Genomic DNA, 18,494 nt, shown 5'->3' with positions numbered 1-18,494 from the left:
AGATAGAGAGAGAGAGAGAGTGCAGGGATAGAGGGAGAGTGCAGAGATAGAGAGAGAGTGCAGGGATAGAGAGAGAGTGCAGAGATAGAGAGAGAGTGCAGGGATAGAGGGAGAGTGCAGAGATAGAGGGAGAGTGCAGGGATAGAGAGAGAGTGCAGGGATAGAGGGAGAGTGCAGGGATAGAGGGAGAGTGCAGGGATAGAGAGAGAGTGCAGGGAGAGAGAGAGAGAGAGTGCAGGGAGAGAGAGAGAGTGCAGGGAGAGAGAGAGAGTGCAGGGAGAGAGAGAGTGCAGGGATAGAGAGAGAGTGCAGGGATAGAGGGAGAGTGCAGAGATAGAGAGAGAGAGAGAGTGCAGGGATAGAGGGAGAGTGCAGAGATAGAGAGAGAGTGCAGAGATAGAGAGAGAGTGCAGGGATAGAGAGAGAGTGCAGAGATAGAGAGAGAGTGCAGGGATAGAGGGAGAGTGCAGAGATAGAGAGAGAGTGCAGGGATAGAGAGAGAGTGCAGGGAGAGAGAGAGTGCAGGGATAGAGAGAGAGAGAGTGCAGGTATAGAGAGAGAGTGCAGGTATAGAGGGAGAGTGCAGAGATAGAGAGAGAGTGCAGGGATCGAGAGAGAGTGCAGGGAGAGAGAGAGTGCAGGGATAGAGAGAGAGAGTGCAGGTATAGAGAGAGAGTGCAGGTATAGAGAGAGAGAGAGTGCAGGGATAGAGAGAGTGCAGGGATAGAGAGAGAGAGTGTGCAGGGATAGAGAGAGAGAGAGTGCAGGGAGAGAGAGAGAGTGTGCAGGTATAGAGAGAGAGTGCAGGTATAGAGAGAGAGAGAGAGTGCAGGGATAGAGAGAGAGAGTGCAGGGATAGAGAGAGAGTGCAGGGATAGAGAGAGAGTGCAGAGATAGAGAGAGAGTGCAGGGAGAGAGAGAGAGAGTGCAGGGAGAGAGAGAGAGAGTGCAGGGAGAGAGAGAGAGTGTGCAGGTATAGAGAGAGAGTGCAGGTATAGAGAGAGAGAGAGAGTGCAGGGATAGAGAGAGAGAGTGCAGGGATAGAGAGAGAGAGAGTGCAGGGATAGAGAGAGAGAGTGCAGGGATAGAGAGAGAGAGAGTGCAGGGATAGAGAGAGAGAGTGCAGGAATAGAGAGAGAGAGAGAGTGCAGGGATAGAGGGAGAGAGAGTGCAGGGATAGAGAGAGAGAGAGTGCAGGGATAGAGAGAGAGAGTGCAGGGATAGAGAGAGAGAGAGAGTGCAGGGATAGAGAGAGAGAGAGAGTGCAGGGATAGAGAGAGAGAGAGAGTGCAGGGATAGAGAGAGAGAGAGAGTGCAGGGATAGAGAGAGAGAGTGCAGGGATAGAGAGAGAGAGAGAGAGTGCAGGGATAGAGAGAGAGAGAGTGCAGGGATAGAGAGAGAGAGTGTGCAGGGATAGGGAGAGAGAGTGCAGGGATAGAGAGAGGGAGAGTGCAGGGAGAGAGAGTGCAGGGATGGAGAGAGTTGGAGAGTGCAGGGATGGAGAGAGAGAGAGAGTGCAGGGATGGAGAGAGAGAGAGTGCAGGGATGGAGAGAGAGAGAGTGCAGGGATGGAGAGAGAGAGAGTGCAGGGATGGAGAGAGAGAGAGTGCAGGGATGGAGAGAGAGAGAGTGCAGGGATGGAGAGAGAGAGAGTGCAGGGATGGAGAGAGAGAGAGTGCAGGGATGGAGAGAGAGAGTGCAGGGATGGAGAGAGAGAGTGCAGGGATGGAGAGAGAGAGAGTGCAGGGATGGAGAGAGTGCAGGGATGGAGAGAGAGAGAGTGCAGGGATAGTGAGAGAGAGAGTGCAGGGACAGAGAGAGAGAGAGTGCAGGGACAGAGAGAGAGAGAGTGCAGGGACAGAGAGAGAGAGAGAGAGTGCAGGGACAGAGAGAGAGAGAGAGAGTGCAGGGACAGAGAGAGAGAGTGCAGGGACAGAGAGAGAGAGAGTGCAGGGACAGAGAGAGAGAGAGTGCAGGGACAGAGAGAGAGAGAGTGCAGGGACAGAGAGAGAGAGAGTGCAGGGACAGAGAGAGAGAGAGTGCAGGGACAGAGAGAGAGAGAGAGTGCAGGGACAGAGAGAGAGAGAGAGTGCAGGGACAGAGAGAGAGAGAGAGAGTGCAGGGACAGAGAGAGAGAGAGAGTGCAGGGACAGAGAGAGAGAGAGTGCAGGGACAGAGAGAGAGAGAGAGTGCAGGGACAGAGAGAGAGAGAGAGTGCAGGGACAGAGAGAGAGAGAGAGTGTGCAGGGACAGAGAGAGAGAGTGTGCAGGGACAGAGAGAGAGAGAGTGCAGGGACAGAGAGAGAGAGTGCAGGGACAGAGAGAGAGAGAGAGAGTGCAGGGACAGAGAGAGAGAGTGTGCAGGGACAGAGAGAGAGAGAGTGCAGGGACAGAGAGAGAGAGTGTGCAGGGACAGAGAGAGAGAGAGTGCAGGGACAGAGAGAGAGAGAGAGAGTGCAGGGACAGAGAGAGAGAGTGCAGGGATAGAGTGAGAGTGCAGGGATAGAGAGAGAGTACAGGGATAGAGAGAGAGAGTGCAGGGGTAGGGTAAGAGTGAGTGGAGGGAGAGAGTGTGTGCAGGAATAGATAGAATGCTGGAATAGAAAGACTGAGAATGGAGGTATAGAGAATGCAGAAACAGGGAGAGAGTGCTGAAATAGAGAGAAGAAACAGAGAACACAGCAACACAGACTGTTGAAGAGTAGTGAGAGAGAATGCTGAATCTGAAGGATAGCGTGCAAGGGTACAGAGACAAAGAACAAAGAACAGTACAGCACAGGAACAGGCCCTTCGGCCCTCCAAGTCCGTGCCGCTCCCTGGTCCAAACTCGACCATTCTTTTGTATCCCTCCATTCCCACTCCGTTCATATGGCTATCTAGATAAGTCTTAAACGTTCCCAGTGTGTCCGCCTCCACCACCTTGCCTGGCAGCGCATTCCAGGCCCCCACCACCCTCTGTGTAAAATATGTCCTTCTGATATCTGTGTTAAACCTCCCCCCCCCTTCACCTTGAACCTATGACGCCTCGTGAACGTCACCACCGACCTGGGGAAAAGCTTCCCACCGTTCACCCTATCTATGCCTTTCATTATTTTATACACCTCTATTAAGTCTCCCCTCATCCTCCATCTTTCCAGGGAGAACAACCCCAGTTTACCCAATCTCTCCTCATAACTAAGCCCCTCCATACCAGGCAACATCCTGGTAAACCTCCTCTGTACTCTTTCCAAAGCCTCCACGTGTGTGGCGACCAGAACTGGACGCAGTATTCCAAATGCGGCCGAACCAACGTTCTAAACATCTGCAACATCAGACCCCAACTTTTATACTCTATGCCCCGTCCTATAAAGGCAAGCATGCCATATGCCTTCTTCACCACCTTCTCCACCTGTGACATCACCTTCAAGGATCTGTGGACTTGCACACCCAGGTCCCTCTGCGTATCTACACCCTTTATGGTTCTGCCATTTATCGTATAGCTGCTCCCTACATTATTTCTACCAAAATGCATCACTTCGCATTTATCAGGATTGAACTCCATCTGCCATTTCTTTGCCCAAATTTCTAGCCTATCTATATCCTTCTGTAGCCTCTGACAATGCACCTCACTATCTGCAAGTCCTGCCAATTTTGTGTCGTCCGCAAACTTACTGATCACCCCAGTTACACCTTCTTCCAGATCGTTTATATAAATCACAAACAGCAGAGGTCCCAATACAGAGCCCTGCGGAACACCACTAGTCACAGGCCTCCATCCGGAAAAAGACCCTTCCACTACCACCCTCTGTCTTCTGTGACCAAGCCAGTTCTCCACCCATCTAGCCACCTCCCGCTTTATCCCATGAAATCCAACCTTTTTCACCAGCCTACCATGAGGGACTTTGTAAAACGCTTTACTAAAGTCCATATAGACGACATCCACGGCCCTTCCCTCGTCAACCATTCTAGTCACTTCTTCAAAAAACTCCACCAGGTTAGTGAGGCATGACCTCACTAACCTGGGTGAGTGCAGACTGGAGAGAGTGCAGGAACAGAGGGAGAGAACTGAAGAATAAAGAGAGCGCAGGAATAGTTAGAACAGGAATAGAGAGAGTGTCAGAAACAGGGAGAGAGTACAGAAATAAAGTGGAGGGAGATAGAGAGTTGATAGAATGCAGGAATAGAGAGAGAGAATGAGACAGAGTGAAAATGGAGGAATAGAGAGAGAAGGGATCCAGATAGACAGGAGGAGAGACAACATTAATACAGAGATAGTGGGAGCTGGGATAAGAACAAAGAACAGTACAGCACAGGAAACAGGCCCTTCGGTCCTCCAAGCCTGTGCTGCTCATTGGTCCAACTAGACCATTCGTTTGTATCCCTCCATTCCCAGACTGCTCATGTGACTATCCAGGTAAGTCTTAAACGATGTCAGCGTGTCTGCCTCCACCACCCTACTTGGCAGCACATTCCAGGCCCCCACCACCCTCTGTGTAAAAAACGTCCCTCTGATATCTGAGTTATACCTCGCCCCTCTCACCTTGAGCACGTGACCCCTCGTGATCGTCACCTCCGACCTGGGAAAAAGCTTCCCACTGTTCACCCTATCTATACCCTTAATAATTTTGTACACCTCTATTAGGTCTCCCCTCATTATCCGTCTTTCCAGGGAGAACAAGCCCAGTTTACCCATTCTCTCCTCATAGCTAAGACCCTCCATACCAGGCAACATCTTGGTAAACCTTCTCTGCACTCTCTCTAAAGCCTCCACGTCCTTCTGGTAGTGCGGCGACCAGAACTGGATGCAGTACTCCAAATGTGGCCTAACCAGCATTCTATACAGCTGCAACATCAGACTCCAGCTTTTATACTCTATACCCCGTCCTAAAAAGGCAAGCATTCCATATGCCTTCTTCACCACCTTCTCCACCTGTTGCTGCCACCTTCACGGATTTCTGAACTTGCACACCTAGGTCCCTCTGTGTTTCTATACTCTTGATGGCTCTGCCATTTATTGTATAACTCCCCCCTACATTAGTTCTTCCAAAATGCATCACTTCGCATTTATCTGGATTAAATTCCATCTGCCATTTCTCCGCCCAATTTTCCAGCCTATCTATATCATAGAACCATAGAAAATTACAGCTCAGAAACAGGCCTTTTGGCCCTTCTTGACTGTGCCGAACCATTTTCTGCCGAGTCCCACTGACCTGTACTTGGACCATATCCCTCCACACCCCTCTCATCCATGAACCCGTCCAAGTTTTTCTTAAATGTTAAAAGTGACCCCGCATTTACCACTTTATCCGGCAGCTCATTCCACACTCCCACCACTCTCTGCGTGAAGAAGCCCCCCCTAATATTCCCTTTAAACTTTTCCCCTTTCACCCTTAACCCATGCCCTCTGGTTTTTTTCTCCCCTAGCCTCAGCGGAAAAAGCCTGCTTGCATTCACTCTATCTATACCCATCAAAATCTTATACACCTCTATCAAATCTCCCCTCAATCTTCTACGCTCCAGGGAATAAAGTCCCAACCTATTCAATCTTTCTCTGTAACTCAGCTTCTCAAGTCCCGGCAACATCCTTGTGAACCTTCTCTGCACTCTTTCAACCTTATTTACATCCTTCCTGTAACTAGGCGACCAAAACTGTACACAATACTCCAAATTCGGCCTCACCAATGCCTTATATAACCTTACCATAACACTCCAACTTTTATACTCGATACTCCGATTTATAAAGGCCAATGTACCAAAGGCACTCTTTATGACCCTATCCACCTGTGACGTCACTTTTAGGGAATTCTGCACCTGTATTCCCAGATCCCTCTGTTCAACTGCGCTCTTCAGAGTCCTACCATTTACCCTGTACGTTCTACTTTGGTTTGTCCTTCCAATGTGCAATATCTCACACTTATCTGCGTTAAATTCCATTTGCCATTTTTCAGCCCATTTTTCTAGTTGGTCCAAATCCCTCTGCAAGCTTTGAAAACCTTCCTCACTGTCCACTACACCTCCAATCTTTGTATCATTAGCAAACTTGCTGATCCAATTTACCACATTATCATCCAGATCATTGATATAGATGACAAACAACAATGGACCTAACACCGATCCCTGCGGCACACCACTAGTCACAGGCCTCCACTCAGAGAAGCAATCCTCCACAACCACTCTCTGGCTTCTTCCATTGAGTGGGTTCGTTCTGAAGGTCCAGATCAAAGGTCTTGATCAGAGTGTTGAGTTGACGGGTGTGTTCTTTGGTCGGATCTGCAGGTAACTGTCTGTAGTGTTCCTCGTTGTTGAGTTGTCGGTACACTTCTTTGCAGTAATCCGTTCTGTTCAGTATGACGATGGCCCCTCCTTTGTCTGCTGGTTTGATGACAATGTTGCGGTTGGTCTTGAGAGCGTGGATGGCGTTACGTTGTGCTTGGGTGATGTTCGGGGCTGTCTTGTGAGTGCGGCTGATGAATTTGGTGTTGACGCACCTCCTGACGGCTTGGGCATACATGTCAAGTCGAGGGCAGCGGCCTTCCGGAGGAGTCCAATTCGACTCTTTCCTCTTCGGATGCACTGCGGATCTCTCTGTCGGCTGTTCCAGTTCATTGGCTGTCTCATTGTGTTCGTTGTTGGCCTCTTGGGGTTTGTGGAAGAACTCCCTCAGCCTCATTCGCCTGATGAATTCCTCTGTGTCTGCTGCGAGACTGATGGGGTCTATTTTGGTGGTGGGGCAAAAATTAAGCCCTCGGCTGAGAACTTCGATTTCATCTGGTTGAAGTGTGTAGTCGGACAAGTTGACAATGGACTTCCCTGCAGTGGGACTGTTTCCTACTGTGGTACCGGGGGAGGCTTGGTTGCTGCTGGTGGTGATGCCGAGTTTCTCAAGTTTCCTGTTCTTGGTGTGCATGTAGATGGTGTAGTTCCTTTGTCTCGTCTGCTTGGCAGAGTTTCGCAGCTGGTCTGCGTCCTGAGCGCAAGTTGAGAATATGGATTCGATCTTGGTTTCCAGGCTGCGGCGTTTGCTGTAGAGTTGGTGTATGAGGTGGTTGAGGAGGGTGAGAGAGGTGCGACGGCAAAGTCTCTCAGCGTAGTCTGTGTTATAGGTTGACCTGAGTGGGTTCGATTCTTCCATTGAGCCAGTGTCTAATCCAATTTACTACCTCCCCATGTATACCTAGCGACTGAACCTTCCTAACTAACCTCCCACGAGGGACCTTGTCAAAGGCCTTGCTGAAATCCAGATAGACAACATCCACCGCCTTCCCTTCATCCACTTTCCTGGTAACCTCCTCGAAAAACTCTAATAGATTGGTCAAACATGACCTACCACGCACAAAGCCATGTTGACTCTCCCTAATAAGTCCCTGTCTATCCAAATATTTGTAGATCCTATCCCTTATCACACCTTCCAATAACTTGCCCACCACCGATGTCAAACTTACTGGCCGATAATTTCCCGGATTTCTTTTGGAACCTTTTTTAAACAACGGAACAACATGAGCCACCCTCCAATCATCCGGCACCTCCCCCGTGAATACTGACATTTTAAATATGTCTGCCAGGGCCCCTGCAAGTTCAACACTAGCTTCCCTCAAGGTCCGTGGGAATACCCTGTCTGGTCCTGGGGATTTATCCACTCTGATTTGCCTCAAGACAGTGAGCACCTCCTCCCCTTTAATCTGTAAAGGTTCCATGGCCTCCCTACCAGTTTGCCCTATTTCCGTAGACACCATGCCCGTTTCCTCAGTAAATACGGATGCAAAAAAACCATTTAGTATCTCCCCCATCTCTTTTGGTTCCATACACAGTCTATCACTCTGGTCTTCAAGAGGACCAATTTTATCCCTCACTATCCTTTTGCTCCTAACATACCTATAGAGGCTCTTTGGATTTTCCTTCACTCTGTCTGCCAAAGCAACCTCATGTCTTCTTTTAGCCCTCCTGATTTCCCTCTTAAGTAGCTTCTTGCACTTTTTATACTCCTCGAGCATCTGATCTGTTCCTTGCTGCCTGTACATTTCATACAACTCTCTCTTCCTCTTAATCAGTGTTACAATCTCCCTCGAGAACCAATGTTCCTTATTCCTATTAACTTTGCCTTTAATCCTGACAGGAACATACAAATTCTGCACTCTCAAAATTTCTCCTTTGAAGGCCTCCCACTTTCCATTTACATCCTTACCAGAGAACAGCCTGTGCCAATCCACACTTCCCAGATCCCTTCTCATTTCATCAAATTTGGCCTTTTTCCAGTTCAGAACTTCAACCCGAGGACCAGATCTATCCTTATCCACGATCAGGTTGAAACTAATGACATTATGATCACTGGATCCAAAGTGTTTCCTCACACTCACATCCATCACCTGCCCTAACTCATTTCCCAATAGGAGATCCAATATCGCATCCTCTCTAGTTGGCACCTCTATATACTGATGTAGAAAATTCTCCTGAACACATTTGACAAACTCTACCCCGTCTAAACCTTTAACAGAATGCGAGTCCCAATCTATATGTGGAAAATTAAAATCCCCTACTATCACAACTTTGTGTTTCTTGCAGTTGTCAGCTATCTCTCTGCTGATTTGCTCCTCCAATTCTCACTGACTATTGGGTGGTCGATAATACAACCCCATTAATGTGGTCATACCTTTCCTGTTTCTCAGCTCCACCCATAGGGCCTCTGTAGACAAGCTCCCTAATCTATCCTGCCTGAGTACCGCTGTATCATTTTCCCTGACCAACAATGCCACCCCCCCCACCTTTTATCCTTCTGCCTCTATCCCGCCTGAAACATTGGAACCCTGGAACATTGAGCTGCCAGTCCTGCCCCTCCTGTAGCCAAGTTTCACTAATGGCTATAATGTCATATTTCCATGTGTCTATCCACGCCTTCAGCTCGTCTGCCTTCCCCACAATACTCCTGGCATTGAAATAGACACACCTCAATAGATTATTTCCACCACACTCAACCCTTCCATTTGTGATTTTGCTTGAACTAACCTGTCTTTTTACCCCTGCTCCACTATCTGCTCTGGCACTCTGGTTCCCATCCCCCTGCAAATCTAGTTTAAACGCTCCCCAATAACACTCGCAAATCTCCCTGCAAGTATATTGGTCCCCTTGTAGTTTAGGTGTAACCCGTCTCTCTTGTACAGGTCCCACCTGCCCCAGGAGAGGTCCCAATGATCCAAGAATTGGAAACCCTGCCCCCTGCACCTGTTCCTCAGCCACATGTTCATCCGCCCAAGCATCCTACTCCTGCCCTCACTGGCATGTGGCTCAGGTAGCAATACTGAGATTACTACCCTCGGGGTCCTGCTTTTTAACTTCCTTCCAAGCTCTTTGTACTCACTCTTTAGGATAACTCAGACATCAGAGGGACGTTTTTATAACTCAGACATCAGAGGGACGTTTTTTACACAGAGGGTGGTGGGGGCCTGGAATGCGCTGCCAAGTAGGGTGGTGGAGGCAGGCACGCTGACATCGTTTAAGACTTACCTGGATAGTCACATGAGCAGCCTGGGAATGGAGGGATACAAACGATTGGTCTAGTTGGACCAAGGAGCGGCACAGGCTTGGAGGGCCGAAGGGCCTGTTTCCTGTGCTGTACTGTTCTTTGTTCTTTGTTCTTTGATCTCCTCACTCTTCCTTCCCATGTCATTGGTACCGACGTGTACCACGACATCTGGCTGATCACCTTCCCACTTTAGAATGCTGTGCACGCGATCAGAGACATCGCTGACCTTGGCACCTGGGAGTCAACAAACCATGCGGGAGTCTCTGTCCCGACCACAGAACCTCCTGTCCGTACCTCTGACCATTGAGTCCCCCATCACTACTGCTCTCCTCTTCTTCATCCCACCCTTTTGCGCTGTCGAACCAGACTCAGTATCAGAGTTCCGGCTGTCGCAGCTTGTCCCAGGTAAAGCACCTCCCACAACAGTATCCAATTCAGTATACCTGTTGTGGTGGGGTATGGCCACAGGGGAACCCTGCTCTGCCTGTCCTTTCACACTGCCATTTCTTCTCCTTACAGTAACCCAATTTCCTGTGCTCTGCTGCTTAGGTGTAACTATCTCCCTAAAGCTACTGTCTATATACTTCTCATTCTCCCGAATTAGATGGAGGTCATCAAGCTCCTTCTCCAGTTCCCTAACACGCTTTGCTAGCAGCTGCAGCTGAATGCATCTTTTGCAGGTGCTGTCGTCAGGGATACCGGAGGTCTTCCTGATCTCCCACATCCTGCAAGAGGAGCATTCCAACATCTTGCCTGGCATTTTTTTTTATTCTGGGGAAAAACAGGAATAAACTTTCTGAAAAAGAAAAACCTACTCTCGCCTCTGCCTGTTCTCGCTGAAGCCCTGCTGTATTGTCCGACAATGTTCATCGCTATCCGCAAGTCCAGCCATCTTCGTGTCATCCGCAAACTTGCTGATAACACCAGTTACACCTTCTTCCAAATCATTTATATATATCACAAATAGCAGAGGTCCCAGAACTGAGCCCTGCGGAACACCACTGGTCACAGACCTCCAGCTGGAAAAAGACCCTTCGACTGCTACCCTCTGTCTCCTGTGGCCAAGCCAGTTTTCTACCCATCTAGCCACCTCTCCTTGTATCCCATGAGCCTTAACCTTCTTAACCAACCTGCCATGTGGGACTTTGTCAAATGCCTTACTGAAATCCATATAGACGACATCCACGGCCCTTCCTTCGTCAATCGTTTTTGTCACTTCCTCAAAAAACTTCACCAAATTTGTAAGGCACGACCTCCCTCTTACAAAACCATGCTGTCTGTCACTAAATGCACATACATCCTGTCTCTAAGAATCCTCTCCAACAACTTCCCTACCACGGACGTCAAGCTCACTGACCTATAATTACCTGGGTTATCCCTGCTACCCTTCTAACTCTCTGTGAGGGTTAGTGTAGAAATAGGGAAGGTGCAGGAATAGAAAGAGTAGGAATGGAGAGGAAGTGCAGTACTGGAGAGATTCCAGGAATAATGAGTGTTACAGTCATAGCTAGGGTGTGTGTGGGGTTTGCACATTCCCCCTGTGTTTGCGTGGGTTTCCTTCGGGTGCTCCCACAATCCACAGATGTGCGGGTTAGGTTGATTGGTCATGCTAAATAGCCCCTCATATCAGGGGGATTAGCAGGGTAAATGTGTGAGGTTATGGGGATAGGGCCTGGTTGGGATTGTGGTCGGTACAGACTCGATGGGCTGAATGGCCTCCTTCTGTACTATAGAGATTCTATGAAAATGGAGGGATAGAGAACACAGGAAGAGAGAGAAAGGGAAAGCTGAAATACAGGGAGAGTGTGCAGAAATAGAGAGAGTGCAGGAATAGATAGTGAGTTCAGTGATAGAGTGTAGAAATAGTGAGAGAGAGGTGGCAGGAATGTATATAGAATGCAGAGATAGAGAGTACAGAAATACAGACAGTGTGGAAAGAGAGACAGAGAATGCAGTAATAGAGTGCAGTATTCGAGTGGAGGAAGATAGAGAGTTGAATCTGAAGGATAGAGTGCAAGAATAGAGAAATAACGAGAAAGTGCAGGGAGAGAGAGAGAGTGCAGGGGTAGAGGGAAAGGGAAAGAATAGGAATGGAGAGAGTGAGAATGGAGGGATAGAGAGTGCAAGAACATAGATACATAGTGCAGGGATCGAGAGAGAGGGGACAGGGATGAAGAGAGGAGGCAGGATTAGAGAGAGAAAGACAGTGGAGGGATAGAAACAGAGACAATGCAGGGTTAGGGGGAAAAAGAGTGACAGAATAGAGGGAGAGTACAAGAATAGAGAGAGAGAGAGCAAAGTTAGAGAGATAGAGAGTGCAGGAATAGAGAGAGAGTGTGTGTGGAAATAGAATGGAGGAACAGAGAGAGTTGAAGAATAGATAGAATAGGAATAAAGAGAGTGCTGAAACAGAGGGCAGTATTCGAGTGCAAGAAGATAGTTAAATCCGAAGGATAGAGTGCAAGAATAGAGAGATAAAGAGCATAAATAGATAGTGAGTTCGGTGATTGAAAGAGCGCAGTATTGAGAGAGAGAGAGTGCAGGGTTAGAGAGAAAGCAGGAACAGAGAGAGTGTAGGTTCTTTGATGAATTTCTGAAGAAGTTTGGGGTAATTTTGATTTTTTTGTTAATGGATTTGCCAAATGTATCTGACAAAGTTCCACATAATAGATATTTTCACAAAAGTGAGTTTAAGGGACAGGGGCAGCCTGGATACAGAATTAGCTCTCAGGTTGCAGGAGAGTATAACATTCCCCAGGGGTCAGTATTCAAAATGTTGCTCTCTTTATGATGTATTAATGACCTCAATTTGGTAGCATCATTTCAAAGTTTGCAGACAACACAGAATTCAGGAAAATGGGGACAGAACAGGGGGCAGAACACAGATAGTCCTTTCAAAAGAGATGGCAGATACCATGGGGAGGGGAGGGGTTGCTGGAGGTGATTTAGGATTGGATCATAGAGTCATAGAGGTTTACAGCATGGAAACAAGCCCATTGAATACAGGAGTTGGGATGTCTTGTTGAAGTTGTACAAGACATTGGTAAGGCCACACTTGGAATACTGTGTACAGTTCTGGTCACCCTATTATAGAGAGAATATTATTAAATTAGAAAGAGTGCAGAAAAGATTTACTAGGATGCTACTGGGACTTGATGGTTTGAGATATAAGGAGAGGCTGAATAAACTGGGACTTTTTTCTCTGGAGCGTAGAAGGCTGAGGGGTGATATAGAGGTCTATAAAATAATGAGGGACAAAAATCAGCGAGATAGTCAATATCTTTTCCCAAAGGTAGGAGTGTCTAAAACTAGAGGGCACAGGTTTAAGGTGAGAGGGGAGAGATACAAAAGTGTCCAGAGGGGCAATTTTTTCACACACAGGGTGGTGAGTGTCTGGAACAAGCTGCCAGAGGTAGTAGTAGAGGCGGGTACAATTTTGTCTTTTAAATGCGTTTAGACGGTTACATGGGTAAAATGGGTATAGTGGGATATGGGCCAAATGCAGGCAATTGGGACTAGCTTAGGGGATTAAAAAAGGGGTGGCATGGACAAGTTGGGCCGAAGGGCCTGTTCCCATGCTGTAAACCTCTGACTCTATGACACTCTGTCCACCTGTGACTCCACTTTCAAGGAGCTATGATCCTGTACCCCAGATCTCTTTGATCTATAACTCTCCCCAACGCCCTACCATTAACTGAGTAAGTCCTGCCCTGGTTCAATCTACCAAAATGCATCACCTCACATTTATCTAAATTAAACTCCATCTGTCATTCGTCAGCCCACTGGCCCAATTGATCAAGATCACACTGCAATCCTCGATAACCTTCTTCACTGTCCACTATGCCATCAATCTTGGTGTCATCTGCAAACTTACTAACCATACCTCTTAAATGCCTCAATATCAATGACAAATAACAGTGGACCAGCACCGATCCCTGAGGCACACCGCTGGTCACAGGCCTCCAGTTTGAAAAACAACCCTCTGTCTTCTGTCATCAAGTCAATTTTGTATCCATTTGGCTACCTCACCCTGGATTTAACCTTATGCAACAACCTACCATGTGGTACCTTGTCAAAGGTCTTGCTAAAGTCCATGTAGACAAAGTCAACTGCACTGCCCTCATCGACATTCTTGGTTACCCCTTCAAAAAAACTAGAATGTCTTTGAGGAAATGGTTCTTTTAGAAAGTGGTGAAGGAGAAGGTGTTTCTGTAAGCTAAGCGGGGGGAATGGTGATGAATGATCCATAGATTGTGGAGGATGGTGGGGAACTTGAAGATGAGAGAGACTTGATTATTGTTCTGGGAGGAAGAAGAGATGACAGCAGAAGTGCCAGAAATAGAATTAAGTTGATCAAGGTCTCTGTCAACTACAATGGAGACTCTGGAATTCTTTGAGGACATTGAATGCAGTGGACAATGGGGCACCTGTGGATGTGGTGTATCTGGATTTCAACAAGGTGCCACACCAAAGACTGCTGCAGAGATATAGGTGCACGATGTTACGGGTGATGCATTAGCTTGGATAGAGGATTGGTTAACTAACAGAAAGCAAAAAATGGGGGTAAATGGGTGTTTTCTGGTTGTGGGCCCCTCCCCCCCTCCCCTCTCACTGATCTCAGGCAGAGTGGCAGCGGACCCCCCCTTCCCCCCTCAATGATCAAAGGCAGAGTGACAGCGGGCCCCCCTTCCCCTCCACTGATCTCAAGCAGACTGGCAGCGGACACCCCCCCCGGCCACCGATCTCAAGCTGAGAGCCGTCAGACGCTCGACACTTACCTCCTCACTAACTGGAGCACCCGAATCGGACTTTTGTGGAGCATGTCTGTTTCGTGCTGATTCTGGATGGGTAAAGGGGAAGTGCCGGTAAGATTGGGTGTGCAGCCCATTAAATCAATTTAAATGCATGCAAATGCATTTAAATGGCCATCGCGCCCGTTTCAGGCGCGGTCCCAATTGTGGCCATTTTCGGGCCTTGATAAAGGGGGAACCGGCGTGGAGGCAGGTGTGGATCGCGCTACTCGCCTCACGCCCGACTTTACCAAGTTTTTGCACCCGAAAATGGGCACAACATGATGGGCCCTGAAAGTCTGCAAAGGGATATAGATAGTCTAAGTGAGTGGGCGAGGGTCTGGCAGATGGAGTACAATGTTGGTAAATGTGAGGTCGTCCATTTTGGTAGGAATAACAGCAAATGGACTATTATTTAAATGATAAAAAATTGCAACATGCTGCTGTGCAGAGGGACCTGGGTGTCCTTGTGCAGGAATCTCAAGGAGTTGGTTTGCAGGTGCAGCAGGTAATTAAGAAGGCAAATTGAGTTTCTTTTTATTCATGCATGGGGCATTGCTGGCTGGCCAGCATTTATTGCCCATCCGTAGTTGTCCTTGGAGGGCAGTTGAGAGTCAACCACATTGCTGTGGCTCTGGAGTCACATGTAGGCCAGACCAGGTAAGGGAGTCAGACTTTCTTCCCTAAAGGGACATCAGTGAACCAGATGGGTTTTTCCGACAATCAACAATGGTTTCATGGTCATCAGCAGATTCTTAATTCCAGGTTTTTTTTATTGAATTCAAATTCCACCATCAGTTGTGGTGGGATTCGAATCCCGATCCCCAGAACATTAGATGAGTTTCCGGATTAATAGTCCAGCGATAACACCACGAGGCCATCGTCTCCCCAAATTTGTCCTTCATTGCTAGAAGGATGGAATTTAAAAACAGCGAAGTTATGTTGCAGCTGTATAAGGTGCTGGTGAGGCCACACCTGGAGTACTGTGCATAGGTTTGGTCTTCTTACTTGAGAAAGGATATACTGGCACTGGAGGGGGTGCAGAGAAGATTCACTAGGTTGATTCCGGAGTTGAGAGGGTTGGCTTATAAGGAGAGACTGAGTAGACTGGGGCTATACTCATTGGAATTCAGAAGAATGAGGGGAGATCTTATAGAAACATATAAGATTATGAAGGGAATAGATAAGATAGATGCAAGGAGGTTGTTTCCACTGGTGGGTGAAACTAGAACTCGGGGGCATAGCCTCAAAATAAGGGGAAGCAGATTTAGGACTGAGTTGAGGAGGAACTTCTTCACCCAAAGGTTTGTGAATCTGTGAAATTCCCTGCCCAGTGAAGCAGTTGAGGCGACCTCATTGAATGCTTTTAAGGCAAAGATAGATAAATTTTTGAACAGTAAGGGAATTAAGGGTTATGGTGAGCGGGCGGGTAAGTGGAGCTAAGTCCACGAAAAATCAGCCATGATCTTATTGAATGGCGGAGCAGGCTCGAGGGGCCAGATGGCCTACTCCTGCTCCTAGTTCTTATGTTATGTTCTTGTGAGAGGAATGGAATGTCTTGGTGAGAAAGAGGTGATAAGGTCCAGAGAACCAAGATAGATTAAAGTGGAGTTCATAGAATCTTAGAATGATTTCAGCACCGAGGGAGCCCATTCTGCTCATCAATGTCTTTGCCTTCCCTCTGAAGCAACGCAACTACCGTTAATCCATTGCCTTTTCCCCATAACCCTGCAAATCATTGCCTTTCAGATAATGATCTAATTCTCTTTTGAAAGCCTTATTGAATCTGCCTCCACTACAAACTCAGGCAGTGCATTCCAGATCCTATGCCACTATTAATAATGCCTAGGATATCGTATGCTTTATTAACTACACTCTCAATTTGTCCTACCACCTTCAATAACGTATGCACATATACATCTGCTCTGGCACCCTCTTTAGAATTGTACCCTTGATTTTATCTTGTTTCTCTGCATTCTTCCTACCAAAATGTTATCATATTGCTGGTGGTAATTGCCAGACTAACCAAATCCCAAAGGGAAACTTGGCCAAGCTATCACAACTATTTGCAACTTGTATTTTATTGCTTACTGAAGTCATTAGTAAAGATTCCAATATCATTTTTGAAGGTTTAAATATTAAATTAAAACACTTATTAAGAAAACTTAAACACTAAAGATTACATCCACACAGTTAAGATTGGTTTTACAAACATTTCCCAAAAGATTTCTACTTAGTTAGACTCAGGTATAAACCCCCTCTCTCAGGCAACTGTCCCTATCAATTTTTAATATATAAAAGTTCCAGCAATATTACTGCACGGCACCCATTTTTGTTAGAGGGGAGGTAGAGAGAGAGTTTCTCTCTCCCTCTCACTCAACAATGGAAATCCAAGGCTTGGAACAAAACCTTGCTCTCTGTATCGAACACTTCTCCGGGCTGCCCAGAGGCTGCTTACTTTGCAGGTCTGTCCGTGAGCAGCACATTTTTCAGGATCTCGTATGGCCTCTCCACCCAACAGACTTTTCAATCTTCCCTTAAATATGTACTTTCCTCTTTAACCCCATTGATCTTTGGAAGTTCCCTTTCCCGTAACGTACAAACGTTTCATGTTGTCTTTATAGCCACTTCTTTCAGGTAAAATCAACAATAACGTTGCTTTATGCATTTATAATCTTTGTCAGTTAAAGATCTTCCTTTTATTTATCTTTGAAACTCAAATTTGACTCACTTGTTTCCTAATGCAGATTTCCGTTTGTGTTGTATTTATTTATATCCCATGTTTCTCCCTTAACTTTGCTCATCTGCATTTCCAATCTGATTTTAAACCTAAGTCGCATGGGATCAGAGGTGAGCTAGCAAGGTGGATACAAAACTGGCTCAGTCATAGAATACAGTAAGAAGTCTTACAACACCAGGTTAAAGTCCAACAGGTTTATTTGGTAGCAAATACCATAAGCTTTCGGAGCACTGAAAGCTTAGCTTATGGTATTTGCTACCAAATGAACCTGTTGGACTTTAACCTGGTGTTGTGAGACTTCTTACTGTGTTCACCCCAGTCCAACGCCGGCATCTCCACATCAGTCATAGAAGACAGAGGGTAGCAGTGGAAGGGTGCGTTTCTGAATGGAAGGCTGTGACAAGTGGCGTTCCTCAGGGATCAGTGCTGGGACCTTTGCTGTTTGTAATATATATAGAACATAGAACAGTATAGCACAGAACAGGCCCTTCGGCCCACGATGTTGTGCCGAGCTTTATCTGAAACCAAGATCAAGCTATCCCACTCCCTAACATCCTGGTGTGCTCCATGTGCCTATCCAATAACCGCTTAAATGTTCCTGAAATGTCTGACTCCACTATCACTGCAGGCAGTCCATTCCACACCCCAACCACTCTGCGTAAAGAACCTACCTCTGATATCCTTCCTATATCTCCCACCATGAACCCTATAGTTATGCCCCCTTGTAATAGCTCCATCCACCCGAGGAAATAGTCTTTGAACGTTCACTCTATCCCCTTCATCATTTTATAAACCTCTATTAAGTCTCCCCTCAGCCTCCTCCGCTCCAGAGAGAACAGCCCTAGCTCTCTCAACCTTTCCTCATAAGACCTACCCTCCAAACCAGGCAGCATCCTGGTAAATCTCCTCTGCACTCTTTCCAGCGCTTCCACATCCTTCCTATAGTGAGGTGACCAGAACTGCACACAATATTCCAAATGTGGTCTCACCAAGGTCCTGTACAGTTGCAGCATAACCCCACGGCTCTTAAACTCCAACCCCCTGTTAATAAAAGCTAAGTAAGAAGTCTCACAACACCAGGTTAAAGTCCAACAGGTTTATTTGGTAGCAAATACCATAAGCTTTCGGAGCGCTGCCCCTTCGTCAGATGGAGTGGTTATCTGTTCTCAAACAGTGCAAACAGACACAGAACAGATAACCACTCCATCTGACGAAGGGGCAGCGCTCCGAAAGCTTATGGTATTTGCTACCAAATAAACCTGTTGGACTTTAACCTGGTGTTGTGAGACTTCTTACTGTGCTTACCCCAGTCCAACGCCGGCATCTCCACATCATGAATAAAAGCTAACACACTATAGGCCTTCTTCACAGCTCTATCCACTTGAGTGGCAACCTTTAGAGATCTGTGGATATGGACCCCAAGATCTCTCTGTTCCTCCACAGTCTTCAGAACACTACCTTTGACCC

This window comes from Mustelus asterias, chromosome 4 (genome assembly GCF_964213995.1).
Source record: "Mustelus asterias chromosome 4, sMusAst1.hap1.1, whole genome shotgun sequence".
Lineage (NCBI taxonomy): Eukaryota > Metazoa > Chordata > Chondrichthyes > Carcharhiniformes > Triakidae > Mustelus > Mustelus asterias.
The sequence above is the reverse complement of the archived record's forward strand: the minus strand, read 5'-3'. Positions refer to the sequence as shown.